Genomic DNA, 7,834 nt, shown 5'->3' with positions numbered 1-7,834 from the left:
TACTATATCAGTATTGCTAAACTCAAAGTTCTATTTACAATAATTAGATTATGAAACAAAGAATATTTATTAGGCACTAACTGGTTAAGACAATTTAAAAAATGTTTATAAATAATTGAACTAGAATTAAATTATAGAAAAATAAATTCGAAGGGAAGCATGGGCGCCCGCAGGCAAATGGGTTTTAAGAATCAAAAAAAAAAAAAAATGTAAGGAAAATGTGAAAAAATATGATCAGAGTTTTATCGAAGTTACCTTAGTACAATAAAATAATGTGTTAATTGAATGAAAGTTGTAATTGATACAAGAAATTAATGTGAACGATTAAAAAAAAATAGATTAAGTGCAATGTAGTATTATGTGAGAAGAAAATATATTGGGAAGTCCGAGACAATATAATTTTAATTCACTGAACCATATTTTAAATTAAAACTAATGAATAAATAAATACTGAAAAACTTTCAATAACTCCTCATACCTTCAACTCTCATTATTTCTTAATAATTATTTTGTAATATTTTTTGATATATTAGACTTTTTAAATCAATTTTTATAATTTTTTGTGATAGACAAATCACTAATGAGTGTTAACTGTATTTAAGTTATTATTAATTATATGTACTGGTACAACGCTAGCCGACTGGCTTTAAAGCTGTGGATGCTAATTTTATTATGATACTTCATTATGTTCTAATTTCTTTTGGCAATATTTATATATTTTCTTTTATTGTTATGCTTATACAATATCGAATACCTTGGTAGTTAGTAGGAAAAGATCATTGCAATGCATTCGACCAGTGATGATAGTATACTACCACTAGCCTACTATCATCACCACAGCTTCAACTCTCCATAGTCCTTAGGCGTACTAACCTTTTCATGACTTATTTTAACCCTCTGTTGTAACAACATAGTCGCGCGAGTTGGGCAGTGTGGGGGGGTGCTAGTTTAATCACCCCCGTTTGGCGCGCGACTAACAGAGGGTTAAGTGGGACCCTTAGAATAAAAAGATCCTTCTTTGGTTTTCTTTTTTTGTGTCCGCTTATCAAGTTGAACCCTTTTTTTTTATTTTATAATATACACAGCCAAAGCAATGGCACTATCATTTGCCCTAGTCCTCATTAAAGCAAATCGCATACATAAAGCAGTAATTCTTAGCGACTCACTTAGTACCTTGAGGAGTATTGAAAACATCTCTAATCCAAATGAGATCGCCAGAAAAATCCAGAACCAGATCTACAACCTTACACACACCGGCTACTCTATTACCTTAATATGGATACCCAGTCACAATCAAATTCCGGGAAACGAAAGGGCTGACGAAATGCACGCCATGCAATAACCTCCACTAATGCCATTAGACTTAATTATTTTATCCTACACGACGCCAAATTCATAACCAGAATCATATAATATAACAACATATGGCAACGGGCATGGAAACAATGTACCTCAAAATTAAACCAAATTAAAAATACCATCCGCACTTGGCCCTCTCCACCAGACTTCTCAAGAAAAATGGAAAAAGCGATCAATAGAATTCGTATTTTGATTACATTGATAACACACACCAGTATCTGATGAAGAAGGAAGACCCACCCCTTTGTGCCTTCTGCGGTACCTACTCCCCTCTCAATTAAACACATTTTTACTGAATGCCTTCCATATGAAACGAAGAGGCAAGACGCAGGCATCTCAAACATTTTATCAGAAGCCCTCCATCCGGACAACATAAAACACGTTATAACATTTATCAAACCTTATTTATAATATTTAGGCTAGTGAAGTGGCCGAGTCGACCATATTGTAATGAGATAAAACAGAGCGACCAAATACGTGGCGCAATCTAGTTTTATTCATCAACAACGACCAATGTCGACCGCCGCCTCGCGAGATCAATGTATCAACTGCACGCGGTTGCCGTACGAGAATCCATATAGCAATAGCACCGACCGACGCATGATTATCCGAGCGCGCACCACCCTCAAGAAAACTGAGTTTTCCACACGAAAGCTATACAACACAAGTTTGAGGGTTGTATATACAGAATCAGGCTCTTATAAACTATAAGTTTGTTACTCTCAAATACTTAGCGCCCACAAGAAGCCAACAGAACGAGGAAAAGCATTACACGATATTTCATTCGGTCCGGCAAGCATCGAACCACAGAAATACATGCCGCTCGCCGCCTCATCGGGACACTTATGGCTAAATAGCCATGTTTCTGAACATGGTTTTGATAACTGTTAACTGATAAATCGAAGTGATAATATTCGCTGCCAGTGACGGCCATGACACCTGCGTATCACAAGGTTGCGATCATACCTGGCTATTTAACCGTGGGCACACTTATATTAGAGGAAGGAAAAATAGACACCCGTCTCAAAATAAATATCGGTTTGGCTACGGGGCCCCCTCTGATGACAATATGTTCTTAGTTCTTACTACGCCGACTGAATACCAGTGGGTACTAGGAGTAGGGACTGTTCAAGAGGAAAATGCATATATAATATTTCAATCGAACCACAGAATTGCAGACCGCTCACCGCCCAATTGTTACAGTCGCTGCCGGATTAATTGAGACGGCGGCGGCGGCGGCGGCGGCGCGATAACGGAAAAACAGTTGTGCTCCGTATATCAATATTATTACCCAAATACATCAATAAACCAACTACTGTAATAATAAATATTTTACGATATTAATCTTTTATTAAAAAAAAAAGTGGAAGTTGCTGGTCTTACTTCTTCGTAAAATACGAAATATGGCTGCTCAAAAAGCTCGTGAATCAAAAAAACGGAAGATAATGACGGATTATTTTGTTTAATATTTTTTAGAATGGTATTCTTTATGTTATTACATATGTATTATATATTATTAGTATTTATTATTCATTATTATTTGTTATTTATTATTATTCTATTATTATTCTATTTATTATTTTTGTCTGAAAATTACGTTGCAAAATATATAGGTTTATTCGTTTATTGAAAAATTGTTTTGTATTTTTGTTAACCGTCTATTCGATTAACCGTCATTGTCCCGGTCCCGACATTGACGGTTAATCGAGTTTCTACTGTAGTTAGTATTAATATTTTATACGCCGTGTTACAAGTGCTCATTAATGTCAGCAGATCTCATTTAGCAATTAAAGTTTTAATATTAGAATGATTATTATTATTTGGAATCAACGGAGATGAATGATAACTGCTATGTTTCATACTTGTAAGACCCATTTGAACAATTGGAGACAACACATTCAGATGAAAAGTCTTTCTTAAAGCAACATATTTTTATTAATTATTTAAGCTTCATATGTTTTGTAAAAATTCTAGGAAGATGTCTAGATTTGAAGCAACTGAATAACGTATTGAAATAATTTTATTTTGGAATTATTTGAGAATTATTTGCATGATAAACTTTCTCCCCTTCCTTTGCCAATAACCGGCACCAATAAAATAATCGTAATTTTTAGCGGTTCAATTAAATCCATTATTATTATAAACAATTTGGATTGTTTTTTGCCTAAAGTATCGGAAATTATGGGCTGCAACTTGTTTGCGCACATTTTATAATTTTTACCTGAAAAATCGGAACTCATTTGCGCACACGGTTATCCTAAATGTACAACTGGTTTGCGCACACGAAAATTAGGCTATATGACATAAGCGCCAAAGGTGCAAAAATGCAAGGCTGGGCATTAACGAGTTAAAAAGTTAAAGTTAAGTTAATAAGTTAATTTTATATTAACTTTTTAACTTAACTAGTTACTTTTGGCTTTTCATTAACTTAACTGTTAACTGTTAAAAATGACATATCATTTGCGCCAAAATAAATATTTTATATAAGTAGTTTTTCTAAATTGATATATCTTATAAAAATGATATTATATATGTATACTATATTATACTAATATTATTTTCTATAAATAGTTATTTGAAATAGTCATTTTTAACCACACCTATGAATATATTCATAGACAGTCCTAAGTCTGTTAAGTGAGAAGGAAAATGTATGTAGGTACTTTAATAATTTACTTATTAAGTTGGTATTAAAAGTTCAGGCCAAAAGGTAACTGTGCGCAAACCATGTGCATGTTTACGGCTCAACTGTTCCCAATCGAGTGGTAGTTTTGTGCCCAAAAAAGTTGTCTTTTTGGTATTTGTGCGCAAACTAGTACCGCCCAAATTATGACAATTATGGCATTTCTTGTAGGGGTCACGGTTGTGTTTGAGTAACACGAGTATATGTGGAGCTTGGATTCGTCACTAAACATCCAGGTGGTCACCCATCCGGATGCTAGCTACGCCAGCCGATGATTGACACCCATTAGGGACTTCAGCCAATCACCGCGCCACACCAAGCCACAACTGCATTCTTTTTATTTTGTATTTATTGTATATTACATAATATTTTGTGTGCCAATTTGATTGTAAATAAACCGTGCACTATGGCTCACAGCATCTTTTGTAGCGGTCTCGGTTTGGTTCGAGTAACACGTGTGTATGTGGAGCTAGGATTCGTCACTAAACTCCCAGGTGGTCACCCATCCGGATGCTAGCTACGCCAGCCGATGATTGACACCCATTAGGGACTTCAGCCAATCATCGCGCCACACCAAGCCACAACTGTATTCTTATTATTTTGAATTAGTTATTAATGCATATTATTATTTATATTTTATATTTCTTATTGCTACGTGAGGAATTGGCTTACGAATAGTGTTTCAACCATGTCACAGGAAAATGACATACAGATACTTTAATATAATTTAATACATTGGTAAAAAAGTATAATTACTTACATCTATTATACACCAATTTTAGATTTATTTATTTTTTGTTTTAATTAGATAATAATTACAATGCGTATTTTACTAGGAATATTACTTTAATATAAGTTCACGTGATAATTTCACATAATTTTTAAAAGAAATTATTGTAATCATTTCATGCTATAATTGTCTTTCATTAATTTTGTGTATCAACTTTGGTAGGTCAAAAATCTTAAATACTCCCCATCGACCCCATCCAACAACAAAAAGTAAATTTGCCAATACTTAACATACATTTAAATTACTAAAGTCATACTTTACTAGAAAATTCCTCAACTTCCCACATAGACCTCACTTCAATATTAAAGATTTGGATTAGTTAAATACGTAAATATTACAATTAGTTGCTTCCAATCTTGTAACACCATTTTTATAGGGCCTAACTACAGTTTTTACTACAGGACTAGTTTTTTCATTTCATTTCTTAGGGTAATGTATAAATAGAGTGTTATCATTCATCTAAGTTAAACCATGTGCTGTGATTAATTTATTATAAGGCAATATAAGGTATCTAAAATCTTTTAACTTTTATTAAACATGTTAAATGTTTATCAAACATATTTTGATATAATTTGTTATATGCCATTATTTTTTATCTTTGACAAAAGTTTTTTTAATTATTACAACGTCGTGGACAGGTAAAAGCACAACTCACTCGTTTTCAGACATTTCTGAATGACCCAATGTCCAACGTTACAACGCAGTTAAGATTAAGAGGCGAAAAAATCGTGAAGCATGGAGCGAATTCAATGCAATTCAAAACAATATCGAAATGTTAGACGTTAGTAATAATGATCAATTACAATATAGATCTGCATTTGAAGATATGTATTTAGATAAAATGACACAAGTCGACAATGTACACAGGGTGATCAAAGTGAAGTCACAAAAAATCGTAACTTTCCATTATTAAACTTAAACCGTTAGAGATTCCTACATTTAAGGAAAAATTCGAGGATTGGGTTACGACGTTTCAAGACATATTTTGCTCATTGGTACACACCAATAATTTAATAAAAGATATTGAAAAATTTTGTTATTTAAGAAATGCATTAGAAGGTGAAGCAAGTTCATTGATTAAAAAATTAGAAACGTCGTCATCAAATTATGAAATTGCATAGAAATTAGTTACAACTTGATACAAGAATACTTTCATGTTGATTCAAACACATACGAATCGCATTTTCGATCTGGAGCCAATTAATAAAGAATTGGGCGTTAAGCTTAAACAGTTAACTGATTTGCTTGAGGCACTTGTCAAAGCATTAAAAGCTTTAAATCATGATTCGTACAATTGGGGTGCATTGCTACTACATGTCATATACACAAAACTTGACACAAATTCAATGCGTCAATGAGAAATGGAAGTGTTGACTGTTGAGACTTTGAGAGACGACTTACTGAGGGTACATATAATGAAGGAGTTCCTGGGTAAGAGAAGTCAAATGTTAGAGTCGGTCGAAAATGCAAATTTATTAACATCCAAACAAAACGATTCAAGTTATTCGTCAACCAAAACCTCAATATTTGGGACATCAAAAAAAGGTGCATCGACTTTTTTAACAACGTATAAAATGAAATATTATATGTGTCAGCAACCACACCCAATATATAATTGTTCTGTATTCCTGGCACTTGATATAGTGTCTAGAATAAGAAAGGTTAACGAGCTGAAATTGTGCAGTAATTGCTTAAAAAAATTCGACCATCAGGCAAAACAGTGTCCCGCGAGGAAATGTGGAAAGTGTCAAAAACTACACAATACACTCAAACATCAAGATCAAGAAGCCAGTTTGGAAGAAAGAATTATACAGGGTGACGGTTCAAACGATGCACTAGTGGTTGCGCATACCGTGGATGTCGAAGATGTCGATAATCAAGTGCCACTGGCGACAGCAATAATAAAGATATCAAGTTCTGCCACATATGCACGGCCGGGCATTACTAGATAACGGGTCTCCAAGTAATTTTATTACAAATAATTTGATTCATAAACTCAGTCTCAATCGTCACAAAGTAAATATACCGATATGTGGAATAAGTGAGTCAAAGAACAATATTAAGTACAAAGTAACAGCTGTTTTGCTATCATTAAATAGTTCGAACGTAACGACAATCGAGTTTCAAGTGTTATCAAAAATAACAGGTTCATTACCACACATGCCTGTACACATTGTAAGCATTTCCGACCACATTAATGTCGCAGACCCTTCATTTACGTATCTGGGCAATATTGACGTTCTTATCGGACGTGATACTTATTGGGGCATAATGTGTGATGAAAGTTTAAAAACCAAAGAGACTTAATTTTGTCGAAGTTTTGTCTACGACTACCCATCCGAACAACGTTTTTTGTAAATACGGACAGTCTTTGGTTTTTAACTTCTCATCACACATTATGCCCCAATAAGATATCTTTTGAGCAATATTAAGTACAAGGTAACAGCTGTTGTGCTATCATTAAATAGTTCGTACGTTACGACAATCGAGTTGCCGTATTTGCACGGATGGGTACAAACACAGAATCCCGAATTATACATAAAGTATAAAATGTTTACGAGAAAGTACGAAAGTCTCAATCATATGGAATTTGTTTATGCTACCGGCGAAGAAAAGCAGTTAATCAATCACACGAAATGTTTTATTTAGCGCACTCGTGTGTAATTAACGACCATAGTAGAACGATATTTGCGTATTTGCGTATTTGCACGGATGGGTGGTCGTAAACAAAACTTCAACAAAATGAAGTACCAGAAAATTAAATTCGTGTTTTAACAACTCAAAATCAATATCAATTGTTATATACCAAATTAGAGTTATTTTGGAAATGGAAGAACCATCGTCGAAGAATAATTTCACTGAAGATGAAAGGTAATGTATAACACAAGTTATAGTTAAACTACTACCATTGCAAGCATTCCCGACCACATTAATGTCGCATACCCTTCATTTACGTATCTGGGCAATATTGACGTTCTTATCAATAACATTTGTTAAATAAC

Source organism: Myzus persicae, unplaced genomic scaffold (assembly GCF_001856785.1).
Source record: "Myzus persicae strain clone G006 unplaced genomic scaffold, MPER_G0061.0, whole genome shotgun sequence".
Taxonomy (NCBI): Eukaryota; Metazoa; Arthropoda; class Insecta; order Hemiptera; family Aphididae; genus Myzus; species Myzus persicae.
Note: the sequence above shows the minus strand (reverse complement) of the source record.